At 48.1% G+C, this 27,722-nt stretch overlaps 1 protein-coding gene across 2 annotated transcripts in view; it reads left to right on the top strand.

Moving 5' to 3' along the window:
- Positions 1-27,722, top strand: part of TAOK1 (TAO kinase 1) — a 1,246,355-nt gene that overhangs the window by 161,193 nt on the left and 1,057,440 nt on the right. The gene's annotated exons all lie outside the window — the stretch shown is intronic.

Below are 27,722 nucleotides of genomic sequence, written 5' to 3'. Positions count from 1 at the left end.
AGGCTTGTCAATTGGCAACCATGCAGCCCCGCTATCACATTCCCAGTGGGTGCTGCATCTCCCGCGGCTTGAGGGTGCAGTGCAAAATATCACTCCTGCTTCGAAACGTGTCGGGCTCTTCCTTGAGCAGTTGTAATGCGCAGTTTCCTGAAAAAAGAGGTTGGAAACTTGCTTTCCTGCAGAGTGGCGTCTCTAAAGATCTGGGAATCCTTGGAGATATATATCGCTGGCCATATAGGTGGTTTTCCGTACTTACCCAAACCTATCGTTAACAGGTACAGATCTATGTCGATCTCAGGGTCCCATGCCAGCTGGGCCCTAAATTCCTTGGTGTAGTGTCACAAGGCATATCCCCCCTGTGTTACCTGTGCCCTCCTGATCCCATCCGTGTGAATCAAGAGACACCTCTTTGGTATTTACAACCGTAAACACTCACAAAATTCACAAACTGCAGTCCCATTCTCTATTGTCAGTGCCAACTAGTCCTCTTAGACCACTCTAGTTCCTCCTCTTTTGACCCTTCCTTTGCCCTATGGTCTGGGAAGCAGTTTTAACATCTCCATATATTCCTCTTTGCGTTTCTCTTCGGTTGCTACCTATGAAGTGCTCCACCTGTGTTTCGTCACTCCCACACCAGATATTTTATTGTTATCTCATGGCTTTCTTTTGCCCTGTCACCCTGAAGCCTTGATTTTGTCTGTCTCCACCAACTTGTCCTCAACCATGTGTGCTTACAACTGTCCCCTGTTTTCCCTTGCCCCTTTGTTGTCAGTCCCTGACCTGTCGCCCTTCTATTATCTGTACCTCTGCACCCACCTCGGTATTCTTTACCCACAAAACTTTACGGAGATGGTCTTCTCTGAAATGTTCTCTGCCGCCCCCTTTAGCTCCACGGACACCTTGTCCATTGTGCGATCCTGATCTCCGCCCCCAAACACCCTTACCTGGCATCAAGATCGGTGTCCATTCCAGATCCAGCTGTCAGGAAACATCATTTACAACGTAGCCATTACTACGCGTAACGTTTACAACGGGGCACTTACCACGTAAACGTCTTTTCCACGTGTATGCCTTCCACGAAACGTCTTTACCACGCAAGAAACATTCCGGTCAACCATCCTACGTTCTGCGTGCACGTAAAAAAAGAAGTCCTTTTTTTATTTTGATAGAAGTGTTTTCACCCATACATTAAGTACGTGATAAGTAGTAAAGGCATGGGTGTAAATGGAAAAAAATAAGAGGCCCCCCCCCCAAAAAAATGTAAAAAACATTTTGGAATCTACATTAAAAAAGCTAACTGAATGTGTAATATAAAATGTGTATTACAAATTAACAAATGACCTTCTTTGAAGAAATATTCAGCCATCTTGCTCGGGGACACGATTTTAGAGAGACAGTGAAAGTGACAAAAGACAAACAATGTCACTTCTGAAGACATATTTTTTTTGCCTATCCGTTTCATTATGTTTATTTTAGTGTATTTTTGGGCATAATGGATGTTGGATGCTTACTAACGTTTTTATGCGTGGTAAAATGCTGCGTTCTATTATTCTGCGTGGTAAAGACACTAGCGATGTTAAATTCGTGTGGTAAAGCCATGCGTTGTATTTGAAATCGTGGTAACATCATATATTCCCAGCTGTCTAGCCAGTCGTGAAGGGGTTCGAATGGCGTTGGCCTGTGCAGGGTATCTTTCTTCTCGCCTACAAGCCTGCACCAGACAATGCACAACATCGCTACTGTGAAGTCCCCCACCCCCCTGCGCTCCCTCCTTTCCTCCTCAATTTTCTTTTCTTCTTAATTGCTTGAGTGTTTTCCTCCATAAACTTGGCCTGCATTGACTCGATTCGAACCCTTGCTCTGCCGAAGCCTGTGCCCCCAGAGACCAAAAACATTACAGATGAGCTTCATTGAGCTATAGCTCCTTGCTTCTTCCACACTCTTGTCAAGTCCCGTCATGACTAAAGTACCAGCCTGCTTGTTAACCCATGCCTCTGCTATTCCCCGCCCTTGCTGATATATCTCCTTGATGTCCTCCACCGGGTACCAGCGGCCCGTAGTACGCCCTCCTGTTCCAGCTGGTTGTTCCTGATACCTGCAGACCTCCCCGAGGCTGCCTTGACCCGACTGGGTGTGGCACCGCCAAGGACACCTTTGATAGTCATGGCAGCGTCGAAACTGCCCCGCAGAATTCCGGCGGGCCGCTCTAGACCGAGCCTTCCCTCTTTGAGCTGCATGCGACTCTCCCAAGTCTGCCTGTCCATTTGGCTGCTTCCCCCTCAACGCCTAAAGTAAGGTCATGCAAGGCGGCGCTAGCAGCCGTACCTGACCTTTTCCTCCCTGCTGCCTGGAAGTTTGTCCTCACCCATTATCCCCTCCAACCCCCCCCCCTCCTGGACATTGCTGTCCCCTGTGGACACCCCCTGCTTTCCCCTCAACCCCGCTCAACGTAATCTGAGCTCACCAAGGGGCCCAGTCCATCCATCCCCTTCTTCAAGGAGACGGGGAGCCTCCACCGTGGCCCAGCCCTGTGTTTCCCCCCATGTGGTGCACCCCATCTAACTCTTGTACCCTCCTTCCCTTGCAAGGGGCTTGGGTTTAAAGCCTCCCCCTCCTGGGCAGAGGCAGTGTCCGTTCCCAGTATTCTCCCTCAACAGCCCCTCCCCACCACCCTTACTTTGATCCCCGTAAATAATTGGGCCCTCTAGCCCTTGGGCCACCTCGTCCCGCCCGCAAGATTCCCACCATGAACATACAGGCTCCCCCCCACCCCGCTCCTCACTATGGTGTCCTATTCTGACAGTGCCCTGAAAACTCTGATATGTCCTGCTAGTCGTAGCTCACCACAGCTGCTGTTGAACAAGCATGGCGCCCTCAGCGTTGATAAACATTTGGGGCCTGGATCGTCACTGGTCTGACAGTTACCCTGCAATGTATGTCCCTCTCGCCTCATTCTCGCTAAGAGCTGCTATTGCCCCATTCTGCAAAACCTTGGGTCAGGAAGCTACAAAGCTAGTTTAATAGCACCGGATGGAGCAGATCTTCTCTTGCTCTACATCGCTGGCAAGAAATTCCGAAGATCCAGTTACGTATCTCTAGAATCACAATTTGTGCCGGATTGTGCTAACATTTACCTGCTCGCAGTGAACATGTTAATGACTAATCTCTTTTACTGCAAGCTAGGCCTCTTTACATTTGTGAACTATAGCAGGCACTCACGTGCCTCAAAGTGCATTAAGGTGGTAACCCCTGTTTTTGTATCTCCATAAAGCCCCAAAACAGAGAACAGAAACAACGTTCTGGAAGGACAAATTGCCAAGCTGTGTTTTTGAGCTGCCATATAAATCATTGAGACAGATGGCCCTCTAATGATGGTGAGATTCTATAGATGGTTACTATAGCAACTTTTGGACCTGTGTTACGCAAAAATGCAGAAAGATGTTTTGCAGATTCAGCCCTGTTAGAGGAAAAGGCAGCTTGAACAGTAGATTACAATGGTATGCTTATTAAGATCGTTAAGTCAGCTTCAACAAAGTAGGGTCTCGCAATCCAATATGTGCCATGTGCCATGTGCCATTAGTACAGGTCCTTCCTGTCTTGGGAACAGGCTGACTGCTACAGAGGGTGAATGGTAGCAAGTAATCTTAGATCCATACCTTGGAGGGCACTGCGGAACCTATTCAAAAGCAGGAGGAAGATGTGACCTAAGCAAGGCAACACCAATACCACCAAGCATTGGCAAAGGCAGTAAGACTGCCCTTCACAAGCGTGCCATGTCTCACACCCCCCCAATTTTTTTTAACATATTTTTGAAAGCATGCACTGTATTTTTAAAAAATGACATGAAATGAGCAGTCCTGGTACGCTGGCCCTGGTACTAAAGTGCACTCCTTGTCAGATAGCTCGTACCCCTATAATGAGATAAGATGATATTACAACGTAGAGGAGCCAGTGGATGTAGTTGGCTAGCCCATTGTTCAATGCTGTATGCTCTGCTTGGAGAAAGCAGAATGGGAATGACACTTTAGCAGATCAGTAGATTAAGAGAGCAGACTGAAAGTTCCTCAATGTATCTGATTGTAGAAGTCTGTGAATTTTTTTGGGAAACATGAGGCTGACCATTCAGCTGAAGTGGTTTCTAGATGAAACCTAAAAGACAGTGGCATACTTAATGAACTTACCATCCTACGGACCCTGCTGGAGGATGGTACATTGGAGATTCTTCCTGAACAAAGAACAATACAAACATGTTTTGGCTTCATACAACTCTTCAATTGACAGGGGAAAGACTTCAACAAGAGACTGCAATATTAACCATACAAGAAAAGGAAGTATGCAGCTAGGATATTTGCTGATCATTCTACAACTTGCAACACTCCTTGGAAAAAATGTAATAGAGCAGGCATATCCGAGGGAAAGATCTAAAGAAGTTTACAACACTTATTTCCTTGCATCCAGGAACTTGAGACCTCTAAACAAATGGACCAGATTACCAACATTTTGAACTACCATTCTAAATAAAGTTTGCAATCTCAGCGATGATAGAAAATGACTTGACCACCATCAATACAAAATGTGTTCTGCCTCATGCTGACATTGGTAGAAGAATTGCGCTAGTGTGTACCAGATGGTGAGTTCATGGTTTTACCCTTCGTCTTTAAGAAATCATGAAGGTTTTTCATGAAATGTTTCAGTAGCATCTTCTCATGTCCAGAAGAACTGGGGGATACGTCTTTACAATGATCTGGACAGTATGGTCTTTATGGACTTTCACAGAAATGTGAGTAGAAAACTACAAGGCCTTAGAGTTCTAATAAAGGTAGATCACTTTCTTCTCAGACCACAGTACATCAATCCAATCAACTTTATTCGATCTAATTAGTAAACCTAGATCAAAAAAGTATACACAAACAAAGTAATCAATCTTTAAAAAGGAGTTAATAAAATCAGCATTTTTAAAAGACCGGTTAACAGCCCTTCAAAATGACCTACACTTATACACAGGATTTCGAAAATGTATCTTGATGCTAAAAGCTGGAAATGCTGTAATTCATCGAGAAGGGATAATCAACCATCCAGCTAAAAAATTGATTAATAAATAGATAATAGTTAAGAATAATATGTCTGCATTGCAAAACAAAATGACTATTTATGGTTTAAATCTTTTATTACATTTTTCCAAACAATCAATAAGTTCGGCTAAATCAGAAGTGCGACAAGTCGGAAGCACCTATTTGACATATGTCTCATGTAGATAAGCTGTGCGTATTAAGAATGTGGTGAACCCACGGAGAGACGGAACCGAACAAATCATAATAATGTCTACTCATAACCCCCCCCTCCATCCTTCCCCCGCCGCGTTCCTTGTCCACCAATTAACAAAATAATTATTTAGATGCATTTGACATGCTAAACTTACTCACATGAATTTCCCCAGTACCATTAGAAGCTCTAATAGACAAGATGCTAAATTCCACACATTTCTCCTTTATAAAGACTCCTCCTGCGCAGATAAGCCCACAAGAAGGAGGCTATGCAAAAACAAACGTAGGGGTCATGGAGTTTCTTCAGAAATTACATGGCAATACAACATTGTTTAAAATTGTGCCGCCATAAAAGTGATAAAAGATATCTAGATCTCTGTATTTTATATAAGTGACTGAAGAAAAAGAGGTGGAGAACACATTGCACTGATAAATTATCACATGGGATCAAGTCACTTAAGGAGTGCCTTTATTCTGGGAAACCTAGCATCGGTGGAATTAGATTAGTACGGAATCTTAAAAGGACAAATATATGCTGCAAGTTTCATACGCCCTCCAGATATGAAAAATCACCCTCCGTTAAGGGGGGGATTTGGTGTTATAGTTTTGTTACAGATTTTGCACAACGAGTTTCTTCCCTAGCATTGGCTGTCTTGGCTAGAAATAGTGCCTTAAGTTTCTTTTTTGGGAATTTAGAACAAGAACTCGTGTTGTAAAACAGTTCTAGGATGCCTAGCGAGTGCAAAGTTGGTTCAACATATTGTAACCATGCGATTTTATGTACCTTGTCTAATAATATACAATTTTGTATTATTTCCTGGTTGAGGTCCACTGTGTTTCTCCTTAAAATTGAGTGCCACAACATAATCGGATCTAGTCTCACCGTATCCATTCTATACGGTAAGGCCAGGTCCAGGTGGCAGACATAGTTGGAAAAAGAAAGAGGGAGAGAGGAGATCCTTTTAAAAGAGCCATCCTCTATCTTCTGGAGATGTTCTATTGGGGCCATTCCCCACAGCCCTGCCGCATCCACCTCAGTACACAGGAGGATTGTAGGAGCGATCCCCAATTTCCAAAACCCATTGTATTTCCTGTAAAGACTACAGTTCCTTTACAGAAAGCACTGTCCCGGGTTCGCATATTTTAGTCTCTGACCATGAGAGAAGTAATGAACTTTTTAAGGATGATTTTATTCTAAAACAGCGAGTGCTTTTTAATTGAATCAAATATTTTGCATTTTAGATAGTTGAGTACCAAAATAGTTTTGAACATATGCTGGGAGCACACTGTACAGCAGATTCTTGTCATTGCCCTTTAGTTAACTTGCTTTGTTTGAATACTTTGCAAAAAAATGATGGGGCTACAAATTGTGGGCACATTTTTAAACAAGCAAAATGAATCTTATCCCGACCCACCTTCAAGGCTCCCCTTCCTTAGAGCCAATTGGTACTGTTTTGTTACTCCAGAAAAAAAAGCCAAAAGCACTGTTCGGGTCCTGCAATATATTTTCTTTAATGGTAATTACATTAAATTAATTATACTGACTGACCCCTGATAGTGCAGTAGAAAGTTTCTTTACAGAGTATTGTCAGGAGCCGGACAGTGTTCTAACCGTAATGTAATTATCTTTGTGATAATTACATTGTCCAGCCCCTCACGCTGCTGGATGTCAGAAGAATTCATTATTTCTTGAATTTCTCACTGCGTGGAGTGAAGACATATGTAGTTACATACATAGGCTGTTGGGTCTCAACACATGAAATTCTCCATGCCTCCTATCATGTATGATGATGAATTACCTAGGCTTCAGCAACCGTGGAAATTCATATTTTCAATACTAATTTCCCTTTTTACCTGAATTTCTGTCTTTGAAGAGGTCTTGCAATTACCGAAAGCACTACATCCAAATTTGGTGTGTAGGTTTGTTTCATTTTCTTATTCAAGATGTAAGTTGGTCTTTTTTGATGGTTTCAGTATTCATTTACATCCCTTAAATGAATGGCTTTGAAATTTTCCCTTTCATTTTGTAAATGCAAACATTGACAAAGTCGGTCTTTTGCATAGTAAAACGGTTTCACAAGCTTCAGTAATACACATGGTACTGTGTAGGCTGCAGCAGTCAGGCAAACTTGCGTTCTGCTTTTGTCTTTGTTTTCATATCACTTATACCCAAGCTGTTTGTACTAGCTGTAGTAGCTCTTCAGAAGTGCTGGCATATTGGGCAATCCCGTCTCCACCCCATGAAGCCCTATCAGCTTTTCCGAGACAGTGTCCTATTTATCGTCTATACCAGCCTGCGAAGAACCCCAAACTCGCCGGCTTTTTAGATTCACCAGATTTCCTAGAAATCTACTGACATCCCCAGCATGAAACATGCAGGGGTGCAGAGGTCAGTCGAAAGAGGCAGCCTTTTACCAATCAGTTTAGAGAAGTTGAGGAATCCCCTTCATAGATTATTGCAAACAGCACTTTGAGTAACTGCCTCTGTATATGGTGACTTCCCGTTATTTCATCAAACGTTGAAAAAACCCGAAATCGAAGGGGTTTGCACATAGGAGGGTGGGGCAACAAGCACAATTTACAGGGTGGGAGGCCGTGGAGGAAACAAAGCGAGAATGCCTGAGTTGGCATGGTATGCCCAGACGTGGGTCTCTTGCTCACTTTGCCACTGGATTCAAGCTAGCCTGGCTGATGAGGGCTGTTAACCCAAAACCGGTCCCAGGATGCTTGTTTCCGGTCCAGGAAAGACATGGCTTGGCAGTTCAGGCTGGACTGTTCTCATGAGGCACAGGGACAAGACTGATTTACATATAGCCGTGTCTGAAAGTGATCGAAAGAACGAGGATGGATTCAACCCAGATCTGGGACTCTGGGTGAGTGTCTAAAAAGTTTCAGTGCTCCGTCCGTCATCTCCTTGTGTTTGCTTTGCCTGAGAATCTAGCTTCACGATTTCCAACTTAAAAAAGAAATACTTCAAAAGACCCGAGACTTACACACAGTTTTTTCCAGGACATACACTAATTCTATTTTAAGACTCCTCCGGCAGTGCTTCATTGGTAAAATGAGTGCCGGTGTCTAAAGCTGTGCTCAGAAGCCAGCGGCTGATGCAATTCAACTTTGGCCCACGGAATACCAAGACTGGTGTTCTTTAATCCGCCTTTTTAATTCACTACCTGTGCTGTTTCTGCCCCTTTATCGCACGCTTCAGGTTCCTGCTTTCTCTTTGTGCACTTGGTAAACATCTGAGGAGGGAAAATAAGTGCAGGTGCCCAAAAATGAGTGCCGACCCCATCCACCGGCAACCACGGGCTCGAATTATTCACTGCCTCTCAGGGACTACTCTTCAAAGTAGGAGGACCATTAAGCCATTCATAGATCATCTGTGAAATAGGGACCTCCCTTCTTGATGGGACCATCCTTTGCACTTTTTCCACTGGGATGGGAAGCTACAACAGATCTGTTCGATCTCGCAGGCCAGACGCATTCTGGATCTCCCTAAAAAGGATACACGAATCTCTGCGGGACGGTCAGAACGAGCCTTGTAACGGAGCACATACGCTTGGCAGCAGGTACCTAAATCCCTCAAAGGTATGATCCCAACACGATCTCCCAGGAGCGACAGGCGATAACAGATTTGCGTGTCAGGAGCAGCAATCCGCTAAGCCCCAGATTAGCAGTGGTAATGTTAGACACTATGCTTACAACGGCCTTTGTCGCTAATCCATGATGTTGGTTGACCATCTCCTGTTCAAGACTGCGCCCCAAAGGATATGAACACCTCATGCCAATTATAAATGGACTTGTTGGCAGTTTTTCTGGTTTATTTCAGTTTTGGGGGGTATTCAGGTCATTCACTCATGGAAGCTCATGCTGTCCTGCCTTGCTATATCACTAGCAGACGCCCTACAAAACGTTAATTTACTGCCCAATTTGTTTACTTCGATGCCTTTTCATGACTCCCTGTTTGTGGCACTAAATGCTGGTGCAGTTAATATCATATTGGTATTTTCGATGTTATTTTGATCACCCTCAACATTCGAGGCCTCAACAACTTAGCAAATCTAATAGCAATGCTATCTCTGCTGGAACAGAAGGGGGGACATGTGCTTACTGCAAGAGACACACCCTCTCTCCTGAGATTAGCATGGTCTGAAATCTAAATGTTTTCCCTGCACTACTTGTCCTCGATATCATGGAAAAGGGAGGGGTCATTAAACCTTTTTCTCGAAAATTCCAAGGCAGACTAATGGACACGATTGGTGAGATTAGGGGTAGAATACTTGCCAGTTGTATAAAAATTTGGAAACAATGTTTCCCCATTTAAGCTCCCAAAAGTAATCTGGAATCTTTTATACAACAGGCGATTATAGACCTCATACACACCCCATACACAGTTATCTTAGTTAGTGAGGATCTACTTTACATCATGAACAGTGAGCTGGACACGCATAGTCAATGCTTCAACGTGTCTGGAACCTTAACCAAGAAAGGGTTAGCCTGGCTAGAAGAGCAGCAGCTCATACAACCTATGTCCGAATTGACTATCTCCTTGGCACACTATCATTGCAAGCACAGGTTCAAAGGTAGACATAGAACCCATATCCTGGGGGAGAGTACTTTGGCCACGAAGGTTACAGGACAGTCTCATACTGCTAGCGGCTAACATTACGGCCATAAACACATCCATTATTCATTACTTGCATGCAAATGATACTGGGGTGATGAACACAAACACACTCTGGGAGATGCTGATAGCAGTTGTTAGAGGGAAGCTAATTTGTATCTCATAAACTGTACACCAAGGCAACTATTAGAGATTAATCTGGTGGTGATGGGAGATAACCAGATCGGTGTGACTTTTGGCTGTTTTTACTGCATCACATAGTTGTCACAAACGCACAAAGATGTAGAAATAGACTTGTACTTCGAGGAAGCCCAAGTGAGTAGATTGACCCAGGGACAATTCAAGACCATCAAGAAACCCATAGAATAGAAGGAGTATCTGCTATCGCTTGACCAAGACCTTTAAATCTCTGGGAGCAGATGGATTTGCACCAATCTTATATAAAACCTTTTACTGGTAGTTAGCTCCAATACTCACCAGGATCTTCAATTATTTTGCTGACAGCGGGACACCAACTCACACCATCTTGGAGGCTCCAGTTAGCCTGAATCCTTAGAAAGACAACCATCTCTGTAGCTGTTGAAAACCTATTTCATGTATTAGTTCCAAACTCTTTATTAGCATATTGGCGGCTAGTTTGAACCTTAACATGCCCAACCTGGTGAACCCAGATCTATCCCGAACATAAACAGTGGGGACAATACCAAGCACATATTACACCTTATACACAAGGGGCACAGATCACAAAGAGAAGCGTTCCTCTTTGCAGGCAATGCTGAGAAACCATTTGATAGGGTCCACTAGCCATACCTCATTCGCACCCTGAAGCATTTTGGTTTTGGAGATGGATTCTGCTCCTGGATACTATGGTTATGCTTCCCCATGAGTGTCTGTACGGGTGACCGGCCCATCGTCCAAACAACTTCCCATAGAGAGGGTGACCCAACAAGGATGCCCTCTGAAGAACATTGTTTTTTAATGGAGCAAGCAATTGCTGTAATCCCTTTTTGGATATTCCCATGGTCGGCTCAGAAATTCAAAGACTTGGGCCTTTACTCATCCCTCATAACTAAGACTGTATTGACCGCCTGGGATAGTATTGCAGAGAAAAGGGGCCTGACTTTGGTTCCCACCTCAATGAAACCAATAGTTTTTAACCCAGACTTCTCGCGAGGCCTTTGAGCACCTTTTCTCGAATTAGCAATGCTCATGCTGCAAAAAAGCTGGCAGCTTTTTTGATACTGAGGAGATTATCCCTTTTCATAGGATGCAGGCCAACTATGGACTTTATGAGATGGGCCGTTTGCAATATGTACTAATCTGTCACTGGGTTACACATGCTTCCATGAAAACACACGTTGTGTGCTATTGGTAATTGGATGAACCAAAATGGTCTAAAACTCAAAAAATCTCATTTGGAGATTCCCCGTCCTTATGGGCCTAAACCACTTGGCCAGAGGAACTGAGAGCCCTACCCACCCTACCATGTAATGCCAGGAACCTCATATTGGTTATGGATAACAACCTGACCTTTCGACAGCAAGGTAACCTGATCACATCCTCTGCTTTCTTTGTTCTAAGAATGCTTAGAAAAGTCTTGCCTTTCATCCCTGCCAATTCACAAAAAATGGTGATCACTGCATTTATACTCTCCAAAATAGACTACTGTATTACCTTATATCTTAACATGCAGTCGCAACACTTGAATAAGCTTCAAGTCCTGCAAAACGCCGCTGCCCAATGCTAATGGGAAATCCAATACATAAATCTTACACACAGGCCATTAGACATATTCACTGGATGTCTGTCAGACAGCACATCAAATTCACAGCCCTCTGTCTTGCCCATAAGGTACTGCACAGAGTCTGCCCGGAGTTCCTTAAACAATCTTTCATTTGGTATACTTGAGGAAGAAACATGAGGTCTTCTGCTACTCGAAAAATTGACAGTCAATAGGTTCAAACGAGCCAATTGAGGAGGAAGAAGTTTTGTGAACTCTACTGTTAAGGAATGGAGCTCTCCCATCCTCGACCCCCCCCCCCCCGCTCCTCCCGCCTGCATTAGTTCAATTTCTAACCTGCTTATGTTTAGAAGGAATCTAAAAGCCTTGCTTTTCCAGTGATTTCCATTGAGTTTGTTGTATTTCTCCCACAGTGCTAGCGCCAAGACACATTTGGGTATTTGCTTGTGCTTAGCAAATCACTGTAAGGCAGCTTAACGTATACAAACTGCTCACAGCTTTTGAGAAATGGATTTTCTTGAGATATATACACTTAATCACCAGATCATTTTTCCTACTACCTTAACTATTACTTATTTTCCGCTCCCCACTCACCAGCAGGAGATGTGGCCGATTCATAGTGTGAAGCAGGTATAAGAGGAGTCACTGAATTCAGCCTTTTTAGGTCTTGCGTAGCGAACGCAGCGCACGCGCTGCTTCGCCTTGGCAAGACTATTGTTGTGGGTTTGGTGCGCGAAGGGAGACAAATCATGTGCGCGCACGGACAGGCGATGTGCACGCGCTCCACGCGCACTCACACGCTCCAACTCTCCCCTCCAGGAGACCCTCTGACAGAGAACCGGAAGTCAGGGGTGGGCTTCAGGGATATGAAGACAGACAATGCGTCCCCAGGCAAGCCAAGCACCGAGGCGTCCGCCCCTTAGACACCGCGGGCGCACATGTGCCCGCTGTTGCATACACCAGCTTCACTGTTTCCCAGCCTGGTCCGCGCTCTGGCCGCTTGTAGGGCTAATCTGTGCAGCTCCCTCTTTCTTCTGGATTCCCCCCTCCACCCCCGCAAGTGACCCAAACTCCTTCTGATCTCAGTCCTCTTTTACCAATCTGAACCCCTCACCCCATCTCGTTCAACCCCATCATACCTGGCCTTGTTGTAAACATGCCTCACTACATTGCCTCCCCTCTCAGTGTGAACCCAGTTTCCCCGAACAGAACTCTCACCCCAGAGGACTCCCCGGATCGGCACCCTCCCCAAGTCTGATTCGGGCCCCCATGCCTCACTTCTGAACCTCCCTCCCCACAGTTACAGGCGAGCCCCGTATACCGGGGATTTTCAGGGGCAGCAGCTGTTACCTGGAAGCTGGGTGGGAGAGAAAGGTTCCCCTCCTCTGGGCGGGACTGCCGTGCAGCCAGCCTCCCATGGAGGGCAGACCGAGAAGTTAGGCAGCTCAACCTCTCGGGGCGGAAGTAGCAAGCACCTTCCCCTTTGGGGCGTGATCAAAAGGCAGCCACAGACACCCCTTTCACCATGGGTGGCTCTCACATTCACCCGGAAGACGCCCCTTTTTCAGTGGCGCAGTGGTGCGTCAACGGGTCTTCCTCGGTGCAGTGTGGTATCAGCGCCACATACATGCAGTGGGTGGGATCGGAAGGGCATGGCTTGCCCCTACCTCTTTTTTAAAAAAAGAATCTGTTTCCCTACTTTTTCTTTTCAACACTGTGTCCCAGGACAGCAAAAATAGCAAAGGCATCCAGATAAGGCTCGCATTGCTTTTGTGGACGTTCGGGGACGGGCAGAGAAGGAAAAGGACTCTCTCTCTTCCTTACTGCCCAGAGAAGACACAGACAATGTCTTCTTTTCTGTGCTGGCAGCTGCCCCCACCCCTCTCTTCCTATTATTCCCTTTGTTTTTGTTTGCTCCTCACTTACTGAAAACCATGACTTGAAGAAACGGTTCACAACCTCTCTTTCCTTCTTTCATTTAGTTGCTTCCTGTGAAATGATCCAAAAAAGAAAAACTCACTTGCAGGAAGTGCCCTTTTTCTGAAATTTTTCTATTCCAAACTGCAGCCTCATGATGGAGAGAAATAAAAGGTTTTAAATATGAAAAATGAATACATAACTTAATAAAGCAAGAACGAGTAGTTACAAAGTGGCCAGATTGGTTTTATTCAGATCCAAACACATCAGCCTCACTCTACAGACTTTGCAGTGAAGCGCTACTTTTGTTTTCTCGTTTTTCTTTGAACAGCATTGTTGTCCCCAGGTTCGGAAGTGTACCATTCCTGGATGTATTGCAATACCTGGTTGATGGGTGGATTGGAAAACAAAATGTGTACCATGACTCTGTGTTTATGGACGTGGTCTTTTTAAACCAATACTGCTTACGTTTTGTAATGATCTAAGCAATGGACATTGAAACTGTTCCCTTCAGGGCCCTGTAGTCATGTCCCTAACTTTTCAGGTAAAACCACTTGCTGATTTCTGAATAGTGAGTGAGAGATCGTTAAGGTAACCTTGTTGTTTCTGCTTACATTTCACATGCTTTACTTAATCTTGCACTCCATATGAGTATTTGCTTTTTCTTATTTTTTTTAGGCAGGATATTACTCTTACTAAGTGCATAATTTGAATTGAGACATAAAAGTTTTTTTAGCTGGCAGCCAATTTGGTTGTAGCCGTAGTGCGTGCGAGTTTCTCTCAGTGGGGCAATAAGGTGTTCAGTGGGGGAGAGGATGTGGCACTATGGCCAGAGCTGTCGAATTTGGAACTGGGGAACCAGGTTCAGCCTTCATGACCAGTCCATCAGACCACCCTACTGAGGGAGCATATTCCCATGCTTGACCATTGAAGGCCCGAAATACCTTAGAAGGCCTGATGTCTTAGCACAAGCAGGTGTACCCTAGTGCTGTCAATAGTGGGTTAACCTTGAAGGCCTGTCCACCACAATGCATACTGAAGTTCATCTCCAGTTTTGCAGGCCTACGAAGCAGCACACCCTAGAGCAACAGTGATCCAGTCACCGTGATTCTGTCACTGAGGTCACATGAACCTTGAGCAGGTTAGAGCAGTGCGAACGGTGTGACCGCACTGGGTACCTATTTCGGGTGGGTGCGTAGTGTTTGCAAGTATATTATGGTTTTAAAAAAAACTTGCTGCTTCCTTCCTGGCCAACAGCAAGTTTCAGCAACAATAAAAATATCATGATAACTTCGGTGATTAATGTTCTTCCTAGAGAGAGATCAGAGTTTTGTCTAGTGGAAGGGTTGAGTCCTGGAAAGGTAGCACAGAGGGTTAATTTGCCTGCTGCAAAGAACATGTACCATGCAGATCACAAAGTGCACCTAATGTTAACTAGGTTAGTAGGTTACTGCTTTTGTCAGAGAGATCCTTTTGTTACTTGCATTCAAGAAGTTAAAATCCTAACATAGAACAGTGAGCTATTAAACTATACTGCCCACTAGTATGGTTGTCATGTGGCTTCTACACCTTGTAGTCCTTGTCTTATGAAACATTTCCTATACAGTGATTTACACACATATAAATGATTGTCTCTGTGTATTGTGTGATGTAAAGTGCTCTGACACCGTACACTGGTATGAGTGGCGCTGTAAATCAAAAAGAATGCATCTGAGAAAGAGTGTGGCTATGGAGACTTGAGGGGGGCTGTTAAAGGGGTGGTAGTGAGGGAGTCCGAGGTGTAGGTGATCTTTGGGGGCACCAACAAACATTGTTGCACAGGGCGCCACCAGCACTAAAGCCAGCCCTGCTATCGAGGCCAGTCCGCCCCACCCATTGGTACCCCCATCGGCCTTATTTCAGCAGGTGACCCTTTACCCCACAAGGTAGGTCGCTCCCCCTCCGCACAGCACCGCCTTGTTCATCCTCCGCTTTATTGCTTTTATTGTATTGCCTGTATTTTCATTGTTGTGTATGTGACTGCTGTTGTCTGTCTTCCCCCGCTGCATGTACGTGGTCCGTGCCCCTTTTAATTCCCTCTGTTCCTCTCGCTGTCCCCGTGCTCTCTCTGCCTGGTCTTTCCTTCTGTACCCCTCGCTGCCTCCGTGTCTCTGCCCAGTTTTCCCTTCTGTACCCCTCGCTGCACCCGTGCCTCTCTGCCCGTTCTGCCTTCTGTTCTTAGCTGCCCCTGTATTTCTGTATTCTCTATTTTGCCTCTGTGCCACTCGTTTTTCCGGTATTTCTGTGCCCTTTATGCCTTCTGTGCCACTCATTTTTGTGCCTCTTTTGCCTTCTGTTCCACTCGTTTTTTGTGCACGTCTGCCTTCTGTGCCACTCGTCTTTCCCTCGTTTTTGTGCCCCTTTTGCTTTCTGTTAAACTAATTTTTTGTGCCCTTCTGCCCTCTGTTCCAATCGTTTTTTGTGCCCTTCTGCCCTCTGTTCCACTTGTTTTTTTGTGTCCTTTTACCTTCTTTGCCCCTCGTTTTCCCCTCGATTTTGTGCCCCTTTTCCTTCTGTTACCTTAGTTGTCCCTAGCCACTGTGGCCCGCCCCCTGTATGCCCACTGCCCATTCACTGCTCCTCCCTCCCACCTCCCCATGTATGCCAGCCGCTGCGCTGCCGCTCTGAAGGCGTGCCTAAAGCAAGCCCGTCTGCGCCTGGACCGCTCCCAGCGCCAGAACCCCTAGCCCCCACACCCGCCACAACGACCGCCGCCACTACGACGCCAGCACTCTGCATGCTCTCAACTTCGCACGGAACCACAGCTGCTTCAAGGCCGCCCTGAAACTCACACACAGCCCCTTCACCTGCCGGAACTGCAGCTACACCAGCCTCAGAGCCGATGAACGACCCGCCAAGAAAGACCCCAACCACCTCCGATGCATACTACTGAACACCCGCTCCACACGCAAGCATGCTTTCGAGCTCTGGGACCTGCTCGACACAACATCCCCGGACGTCGCCTTTCTGACAGAGACCTGGTTTAACGACTCCCCCGCACCCGACATCGCCATAGCCATCCCAGACGGCTACAAAATCACCCGCAGAGACCACACCAACAGTCGGAGGAGGAATCGCCATTGTCCACAAGAAGAACATCAGGGACTCGACTAGCAGCGACGGCGCGCTCAGCACCGCCGAACACATGCATTTCCAGATCCACACAGACCCTAATTCCACCCTCGTCTACCGACCCCCCCCGGACCCCGCCCCCAGTTAAATGACTTTTTTGCCGACTTGATCAGCACGCACGTCCTGTCCTCCACCGACTACTTCCTCCTCGGAGACCTGAATTTTCACCTTGAGAACAACAACAACAACGACAACAACTCCACAACCTTGATCGATAACTTCGCCAACCTCGGACTGAAGCAACTAGTCACAACCCCCAACCACTCCGCTGGCCACGTGCTCGACCTTTCTTCTCCTCAAGCCCGTAGGTCTCCATCAGCCACACCACCGAACTTCTCTGGACCGACCACTGCTGCATCCAGCACCGCTTCGCCTTCCAGAAACCCACCATGCACCACCGCATCCAACAGATCCCTGCCGCTGCTGGAGCAAAATTACCGAAGACCAACTACATGCAAACCTCGCTCTCAGCCCACCCACTGAACCCTCCAACACCGACGACGCTGCCCACAGCCTCAGATGCTGGATCGAGGACTGGATCGAGGACTGCGCAAACACCCTCGCCCCGCTGAAGAAACCTCCCCACTGAGACACCAGCAAGAGGGCCAGCTGGCTCCCCCTCCCTCCCCCCAACTCCTAGACTCCAAGCAAGCCTGCCGGAAACTAGAGAAGAAATGGCACAGTGAACAAACTCCGGACAGCCACGCAGCACACAAGGACGCCATCCGCAACCACCACCACCTCATCAGGGTGGCCAAGAGGACCTCCTTCAAAGACCGCCTTGACAACAACGCACACAATAGCAAGGAGCTCTTTAACATTGTGGAGGAACTCTCCAACCCCAGCTCCAACACCAACGACATCCCGCTGTCGCAAGCCCTGTGCGACTCCCTCGCCACCTTCTTCCATCTCAAGATAGCAGACATCCACAACAGCTTCAACACCCAGACAGCCCCAACAGACAGCAACACAACAGACCTTCCGTACACCATCGACCACGACCCCCTGCTAGCCTGGGCCAGCGTGAGCATCGATGACACTATCAAGACCATGCGCACAATCCACTCCGGCTCTCCGTCAGACCCATTCCCACACGTCTTCAACAGAGTAAGCAGCTCCATCGCACACCAGCTGCGCAATGTCATAAATCTCTCCCTCAAGACTGCGACCTTCCCAGAGATCTGGAAACACGCTGAGATCAACGCCCTACTCAAAAAACCTAAGGCAAACCCCAAGAGACCTCAGAACTTCCAGCCCATCTCTCTGCTCCCCTTCCCGCCAAAGTCATCGAGAAAACCGTCAACAGACAGCTAACCCGATACCTTGAAGAAAACAGAATCCTGGACCCTTCCCAGTCAGGGTTCCGCAGCAACCACAGCACAGAGACTGCCCTGACCGCCGCCACGGACCACATCAGGACCCTGCGGAACAAAGGCGAAACCGCAGCACCATCCTCCTAGACCTCTCTGCCGCCTTCGACATCGTCTGCCACCGCCTCCACAACACAGGTATCCGAGACAAGGCTCTGGATTGGACCACCTCCTTTCTCTCCGGCAGAACCCAGACCGTCCGCCTCCCCCCATTCCGTTCCAAAGCCTCTAAGATCATCTGCGGCGTATCCCAGGGATCCTCCCTCAGCTCGACGCTGTTCAATATTAATATGGCTCCGCTCGCACACGTAGCCCGACAGCACGACCTCAACATAATCTCCGACGACACTCCGCTGTTCCTCTCCCTCACCAAGGACCCCATCACCGCCAAAGCCAACCTCCACAAAGGAATGAAGGCTGTCGCCGACTGGATGAAGACCAGCCATCTGAAGCTGAACTCGGACAAGACTGAGGTTCTCATCCTCGGCTCCAATTCTTCAGCCTTGCACGACTCCTGGTGGCCGACGGCACTGGAGGCAGCCCCGACACCCACCGACCACGCACGCTACCTGGGAATCATCCTCGACTCAACGCTGTCAATGACCAAGCAAGTCAGCGCGTCTCCTCCTCTTGCTTCAACACCCTCTGCATGCTCCGCAAGATCTACAGATGGATCCTGACAGATACCAGAAAGACAGTCACCCAGGCCCTCGTCAGCAGCAGACTCGACTACAGAAATGCCCTCTACGCAGGAGCCCCGACCAAGCTCATCAAACGACTACAACGGATCCAAAACACCTCGGCACGACTAATCCTTGACGTACCACGCCACGGCCACATCATCCTCCACCTGAGAAACCTGCACTGGATCCCCGTCAACAAGAATAATATCCTTCAAGCTCCTCCCCCACGTACACAAGGCACTCAACTAGACTGGCCCAGTCTACCTCAACAGATGGCTCTCCTTCTACATCCCCAACCGCCAGCTAGGCTCGGCCGACCTCTCACTCGTCACTGTGCCGCGCATCCGAAGAACAACCACCGGTGGGAGATCCTTCTCCCACCTCGCCGCCAAGACATGGAACACCCTCCCACTGAGCCTACGACAGAGCCAAGACCTTCTGACCTTCAGGAGGATACTCAAGACCTGACTGTTCGATCAGTAGCGCTCCCCTCCCCACATCACCCCCAGCTCCTTGAGACCCTCGCGGGTATGTAGTGCGCTTTACAAATGAATGATTGATTGATTGAGTAGTAGCTGCAACTCACCAAGGATCGGCAATGCAGGATTTGCACGCAAACAAAATTAAGTTTCCAAACTTCACAGTCCCTCTGCTTCATGCACAAGCACTTTTAACATTTGCTACCTGCTCGGGAGCCACTGGAATTATGCAGCACTGGGGGACAAAATGATGCCGCTGTATTGACTAAATTATGCAACAACAAAAAAGGCTGCAGCGTAATGCAATATATTTTCTTATACTTTATTATCTGAAAGAAACACGTTAGTGTTCGATTCCTTACCTTGGAATATCCCCAGGCGTCAGACTGGATCCAGAAAGTGTTTTCGTCAGCAGTACCCCTGCACGTCGGTAGGCGTCATCCTGCAGCTCTGCGTCCGTTGTTGTGATCGCCGGAATGACGTCGTTGGAGTACTTAGACGCTGTTGTTGCGCGCTGACGTCAGTTCTTTTTTCCGCGCAAGCAAGCACAGATCCGGGAAGAGCACGTACCCGTAGTAATTTTTTGAGTACGTTTTTAGACATTTTTGTCTATCTTTTTCGAGTCCATTCGACTCCTGGTGCCAGTAGGGATGCCCGGTTTCAAGCCTTGTGACGCCTGTCACCGACTGATGTCGGTTACTGACACCCACCGCCAGTGTCTCTACTGCTTGGGGGCCGACCACGATGAGAAATCGTGCCCCGACTGCTGGGCCTTGACGTCTAAGGCTAGGCGGGAGCGTTCCCGTAAGCTCCTCTAGCTCCGGCAGTTGGCTATCATCGGCCTTCATCGATCGTCTAGATCCAAGTCCTCAGGTAAGTCCAGGCATGGCAAAAAGAAGTCGAAGAAGCATTGTCGCTATTGACTTACCCTCGCGCGACCCGGCCAAGGGTTCGGGTGGCGCCTCCCGCGCAGTCGCATCCGGTCCCACCCGGTCCCAAACCCTCCGGTCACTGGACTTGATGCGACTCTGGCGCAGATCAGAGACTTTCTCGTGGCCATGAGAAGTCTCTTCCCGCCGGCACGCCTTCGAGCCCTGCGGGTCCGACTGGGGATCCAAGCCCTGTGTTGCCGGCGGCTTCCGCACCGCCGGCGACTTTGGCATCTGTGGGATACGGTGGCGGACGTGCTGCCCCTGTGTCTAAAAATTGTGATGTTTGGCACATTCTCGCCACACCACTCACTGATCCAATCCTTGGGTTATCCCCGCCCTCGAAATCTGCACCCACAGTTCCTTCTATTTCTTCCCACTTCGACCACTGCATACATGTAGTGACCCGCATCAGCACTAGAACTCCCCATGTCCTTCCGCAGGACCAGGGTTGAACATGAACCCCATTCTTTGGACGGGGATGTAGGATGGTACGACGCGGGCTATTACCACGCATATCGTTACAACGCGTGTTTTACAACGCAAGTCGTTACCACGACTTGCGCTGTAGGGTGCGGACTTAGGAATATTTTAATTTACTATTCCAACACCAGTCCCCGTGGATAGTAGGGAAGGTGTTGGAATAGTAAATTAACTATTCCGTGTCCTTGAGCGCCCTTCAGCGTAAGTCGTGGTTACGACTTGCGTTGTTAGAGACGCGTCGTAATGGTAGAGCGGGGTAACATCCGCGTCGTAAAGGATGTTCCCCTTTGGACGGCTTCACCTGGCGGTGTAATGGTTCCCACTATGGGTGGTAACAAAATGCGTACCGATCTCTGCGAACAGAAACAATGTCCCTATACAAGGCGGTATTTACTTGGCTTTTGTTCTCTTAACACACAACAGTGCCATCTTCTGTAGTATTTGCTGCTCTGCCCAACGTCCTCCCTCCACTCCCGGGTGTCTCCCAGCTCCACCATGCATCAAATGTACCGCCTGCCCTTGGTAAGCGGCACGCTTTATTATACCCATTTGAAGGTGTTTGCAACTGTGTAAATCGTAGGCTATTGTCGCACACAATTACGCAGTAATAAAAGCATTTATGCCTGCTACGTAGTCTTTTGTTGAAAACTGTATGCCAAAAACTCAGTAATTTTGGGCTGTAAAAGTATGCTTACCAACGAAAATGCCTTGTAAGTTGGTCCCCAAGTTTTTTTAGACCCCCATACCCCTGAAAGTGAACATTCAGCATTTGCACCAGTTAGGATCTTTGCCAGAGTGCAAAGCCGGGGCTGAAATCGGAGCAGGTTGGCGCTGGGGCGCAGATCCTAGGAATGTGTGCAGTCTGTGTGTGCCATGCCGTTTCAGGCTACCTCTTGTCTATGTATCTGAGCACAGATCTCTTCTTTTGCTTTCATGCTCTGTGAAAACAAAGACTCTTAGACTACCTGCGCATTATTAAAGCTTTGGTGCTCAATTGTTACCGCTCTCACATTTTTAGTTAAACGATTTATTACTCAAAGTAAAGTCATAACATCATTTATTCGTCCTTTCTTAACCTGGGCAGCCTTCCTCCCTGTGCATCCTTATTTCGCTGGCCTACATCCGGTTCTAACTTTAGTTTGGAAGAGGGTAGGGGATGGGCGGTTGAGAGGCCATGCACTTCCTGCTGTAATTTGTATATTATCTGCAAGTCACTCGCTCCAATCCAAGTGTCTGATTAGTCATTTACCGTCTTTCAATTTATAGTACTTAATACCGTGGCGGGGGCTTAAAAGAACTTTAAATAGTAACATTAGTTATTACCTATCGACACCGGTACCCTTTTTACTGGCCTTAGTAAGATGAGAGGTGGTGATGCGAGTCCAACTTGGTTTTTTGAAGGGCTGGTCTCCCCCCCACCCCCATCCACGTTTGTTACATCTAATGGAGCTTCCCCCCCCTACCCCCCCCCCTTTTAATGTGATAGATTACTGAGCTGTTGTATCTCTGTCTCACAAGTTGAAGTTCAAGCTGGACATCTTCATCTTTTAGCTGTCGAGACATTGCGTACCATTCATTCGGTAATAGTGTTTTTCATCAATTTCTGAGACAATTCATCCTGTGATAACTGATATGAATGTTCAATAATATCAAGGCCCTTGTGAACATAGCAGAGAGGCAGCCCCTCTTTTTAGGTCTAGCCTGGGCAGAGCATGTGCTGCTCTGGGAGGCATGCTGTATTCAAGTATGGACCTAAACTCCACCCACTATGTCCATATTTTTCATTGGCTTGTGTCATATTCCACTGCGAATTGTGGCTTTTAATTAGTCAATAGGCTTAGTAGTCCCTCCTTAGTACCACTTTGTCTTATTTTGTAACCTCCCATAAGGACACCCCTGTTACGTTTGTTGTTACATGGTAGACTTTAATTATACCCTCCAAGCACTATTTTCTTAAATCGCTTTGTCAGGCAGAACACGCTCTGTCCTATCTCTCCTACCGCATAAAAGAAAATCTTTATAGCACGGGCGCCGAACGCATTTGCAATGCTAAATGTTATGTTATGTTAAGCCGAACATTTTGAGCGCACGGCTACCCCAAAAGGGTGTCCCGGCGCTTTAGCAAAGAGGCCCAGAGAAACAAGAAACCAAAGGCATACACACTACAGTCACAGCGGATTACTTGGTAAAGAGCAGAGTCTTCAACTCCTTCCTAAAAGCCAGGAAGTTGTTCGCTTTCCGAAGAGAAAGTGGGAGCTCATTCCACAAGCAAGCTGTCACGTGTTGGAAGGATCGACCTCCCATCCGGACACGTTTGACCACAGGCACCTCCATTTTGGCCAGGTCCGCTGACCGCAGCGACCTCCGTGGCACATAGAAAGCAATACGCTTCCTCAGATAGTTGGGACCAATCGCATGGAGGGCTTTAAACGCCAGAGTGAGGAGTTTGAATCTGATTCTCCCAGAGATTGGCAGCCAGTGCAACCTAGCTAGGAGCGCAGAGGCGCTGGCTCTCCTGGGCAGGCCATAGATGGCTCTGGCTGCCGAATTCTGGACAATTTGCAGTCTGGATAACAGATACTTAGGTAGGCCTGCAAAAAGCGCATTTGCATAGTCCAGGCGGGATCCCACAAGCGCCTGGACTACATTCCTACGATACTGCAGTGAAAGCAGAGGAAGGAATTTCCTAAGCATCTTAAGGATGCCGAAGCATTTCCCTGCTAATCCCAGAATGTGTGGACGGAAAGAAAGATCATCGTCAAACACCACTCCAAGATTTTTTACCTGAGAAGATGGTTTCTCTGGGGGGAACATGTCCTGGGGCCACCATGTTTTCCAACCCGGATCAGGGGCACAGCCGAAAAAGAGCAGCTCAGACTTGTCTGAGTTGCATTTCAGGCTGTGCCGCTGAAACCACGCAAAGACTGCACTCAGACAGTCCTTGATTCTGCCGCCGTTGAAGACCTCTCCCTTCCTGCAGGTGAACAAGAGCTGGGTGTCATCAGCGTATGAGATGACCCGGGCCCCAAACGCCTCCGCTACCTCCGCAAGAGGGGCCATGTATATGTTGAAGATGCTGGGGCTCAAGATAGAACCTTGAGGCACCCCCACCTCCAGCGAAGGCATTTCAGCCGAGAACGGCGGAGCCCAGATCACCTGTCGGCGGTCGGCAAGAAAGGATTGAAACCAGTCCAGCACCGTCCCTCGCAGACCAATCTCCCTGAGTCTTGAAAGGAGACCTGCGTGTGGGACGGTGTCGAACGCCGCCGATAGGTCCAACATGACTAACTTAGCCTTTCCCCCATGATCGAGCGTCTCCCTGATGGCGTCGGTAACCTCTACCAGAGCTGTCTCCGTGCTGTAATTCGCGCGAAAGCCGGACTGGGAGTCATGCAGCAGTTTGTTGTTCTCAATAAAGGTGGTCAGAGTATGCTGAACATGTTTCTCCAACACCTTCGCCAGAGCAGGGAGGAGGGAGATCGGTCTGTAGTTAGCCCATTGCAGGGGGTCGAGCAGAGGCTTCTTAATCAACGGCAGAATGAGTGCGTGTTTCCATTGTCGTGGAACCACCCCTGAGCTCAATGATAGATTAAGCAGGGGGTTCAGCAAGCTGTTCACCGCTGAGGCCACCCTGCCCAAGCATTTCGCCGGACAGGCATCCAGAGGCGAGCCAGATTGCAGCCGGGATAACAGCTCGAGCGATGTCTCACAGGACAACTGGGGAAAAACAGATAGTAAGGGCCTAGATTCAGCCTGTAAGGGAGCTAAATGGGTCGACTTACCCCCCAAAACAGCGTCCGCCGTTCGGGAATCCACAGATGGGAAAGTGTCCTGAATCTTTAGGATTTTAGCCACAAAAAAGTCGGCAAGCTGTTTGATCCATTCTTCAGTATGTGAATGGACAGGGGTACCTACAACAGGATTGACAAACTCCTTCACAATCCTAAAGAGTTCCCGGCTCGTATTATCGGCTTTGTCAATTCTCTGCTCGAGATAGTTCTTTTTAGCTGCGGCAATCTGTTTATAGTATGACTTTATCGCGTCGCGCTATTTCGTTTTCTCCACAAGATCGTACTTGCGCCGCCAACGCCTTTCCAACTTTTTGCAGTCTTGACGCATTATGCGTAGAGTGGAGGAAAACCAAGGAGCAGAATCAAGATGAGGGGCTGTTCTAGCAGACCTCGATGGGGCCAGCTCCTCTAATCTTGCCTGCATCCAATTCTGGACCAGGATTAAGTCGGCTTCCAGAACCCCTGTCAGTTGACACGGGTATTGGCAGAGAGCATCAGAAAGCATATCTGCTGTCACTAGGTGGAAGGCTCTAGATTGCCGGGACCCTTCCTTCAGAGCCCTGTGGCTAGGCTTAGATTCAAGCACTAAGGCAAAGTTTATAAGATAATGATCTGACCAAAGGACCGGGAGAGGGGGGGACACCTCAATAGGCATGGAGGAAAAGATCACATCTAATGTGTGGCCTTTCACGTGAGTGGGGCTGTGAATAAAAGGGGCTAGCCCTAACATCGCCGTGATATCTCGGAGTTTGGCGGCTTCAGCATCGGTCCTGAATTTGCGAGAGTTTGAGCTATTGGCATTGTAAATGAGAATGCCTTTTATTTATCTGTTATAAAAATAACACATAAATAAAAGAATTTTTCATTTACACTGCTAATAGCTCAAACTCTCTTAAATGGGAGACCTATTGCATTGCAAATGCTTGTTATGACTGTGACTAATTTCGGTGCGCAGTGGAAACCGTCTTAAATGAAGGAGGTATGTTTATTGCATCACAATGACGATAGGTGTCTAAAATGTATGTTTCAGAAATTGGTCACGTGCCACAAAGTTTTGTTATTGGTGGTAGTTTACTCTTAGATATATTAGGAAGCAACAATTCCGACAGATGATAGACTGATGGGTGAATGGACGTATGGATGGAAGGGTGATGGTAGATGGATGGACGGAGATGGATGGGTGGACGGCCAATTGATGTATGGATGAAAAGACTGGTGATGGATGGATGGACAGACGGGTGATGGATGGACAGACGGGTGATGGATGGACAGACGGGTGATGGATGGACAGACGGGTGATGGATGGACAGACGGGTGATGGATGGACAGACGGGTGATGGATGGACAGACGGGTGATGGATGGACAGACGGGTGATGGATGGACAGACGGGTGATGGATGAGTGATGGAAATACAGGTGATGACAGATGGACGATGACAGATTGAGCAGCTGTGGGGCGGGCAGGTGATGACAGAACGGCTGGGTGGACGGACGGACGGACGGATGGATGGGTGGGTGATGGATGATGGATGGATGGATGGATGATAACCTGATAAAGTGCGGATTGGTGATGAAGGATGGACGGGTGATAGACAACAGGTGATGACTGGACCGGCGGGTGAGTAATGACGGAAAAAATGGGTGAGTGATGATGCATGAAAGGACGGGTGGGTGATGACTCCGTGGTGGATGATGACTGATGGATGGATGGATGGGTGGGTGGGTGGAACCGGCGGGTGAATAATGACGGAAAAAATGGGTGAGTGATGATGCATGAAAGGACGGGTGGGTGATGACTCCGTGGTGGATGATGACTGATGGATGGATGGATGGATGGATGGGTGGGTGGATGATGGATGGATACGTGGATGATGATGATGATGGATGGGTGGATGGATGATGACGGACAGACGTATGGATGGGTTTATGATGACGTGGTGGATGGATTATGATGGCTGGATAATGACTGGTGGGTGGGTGGAGGGAAACATCTTTTACAACGCAACTTTTACCACGCAGTGCTTTTACATCGCAACTTTTACAACGCAAACCATTACAACGCATTGCGCTGGGGGGTGCTCTAGGATAGGGAATAGATTTAATTTACTATCCAACACCTTCCCTACTATCCACGGGGACTGGAGTCGGAATAGTAAATTAAACTATTCACTATCCAGCACCCCTCAACACTATGCGTTGTAAAGGCATGCGTTGTAAAAGTTGCGATGTAAAAGCATGCGTGGTAAAAGCATGCGTTGTGATGTCATACTTCCGGGGGTGGATAATGACTGGTGGGTGGGTGGATAATGAATGGTGGGTGAATGATTGATCGATGGACAGGGTATGATGGGTGTGTGATGAGGGGTGGATGGGTGGGTGTAGTTTGATTGGAAGGGTGGGATGCGGGAACGGATGGATGGCTGGATGGATGGCTGGATGGATGACTGGATGGATGACTGGATGGATGACTGGATGGATGACTGGATGGATGACTGGATGGATGACTGGATGGATGACTGGATGGATGACTGGATGGGTGACTGGATGGGTGGGTGGGTGGGTGGGTGGGTGGGTGGATGGGTGGATGGATGGGTTATGGATGGATGGATGGATGGATAGATAGACGGATTGCGGGCTGGATGGTGGGGATTGATGGATGGGTGGGTAAGTGCTGGACGAGGGGGGGTTAGAGGCTGTGAAGGGGGCTGACGCATGGAAGAGTGTGTGTGAAGACAGACACATGCCCGGACGAGTGGGAGGCTGAAGATGGGCAGACACGTGTACGAGGTGAGATGACAGACACACAGACGAGGAGGTTAGGACACACAGACAGACAGACAGACGGACGAGGGCAGGTGCACGGATGAAAGGATGAAAACAGAGGGACGTAGGGATGGTGGGTGAGGGCAGAGGGACGGACATGGACCTGGGGGCTGAGGATGAAGGGACAGACCGTGAGCTATGAGGATGAAGGGACGGATGTGGGGGGGTGAGGATGGACGCACTGAAGTGGAGGGAATGGAATGATGCACTGACGTGGGGGGGTGAGGATGGATGCACGGACGTGGGGGGGTGAGGATGGATGCACGGACGTGGGGGGGTGAGGATGGATGCACGGATGTGGGGGGGTGAGGATGGATGCACGGACGTGGGGGGGTGAGGATGGATGCACGGACGTGGGGGGGTGAGGATGGATGCACGGACGTGGGGGGGTGAGGATGGATGCACGGACGTGGGGGGGTGAGGATGGATGCACTGACGTGGGGGATG

The sequence above is a fragment of the Lissotriton vulgaris genome, chromosome 2_1 (genome assembly GCF_964263255.1).
Source record: "Lissotriton vulgaris chromosome 2_1, aLisVul1.2, whole genome shotgun sequence".
NCBI classification, from domain to species: Eukaryota; Metazoa; Chordata; class Amphibia; order Caudata; family Salamandridae; genus Lissotriton; species Lissotriton vulgaris.
This window is presented reverse-complemented; position numbering and strand designations above follow the sequence as displayed.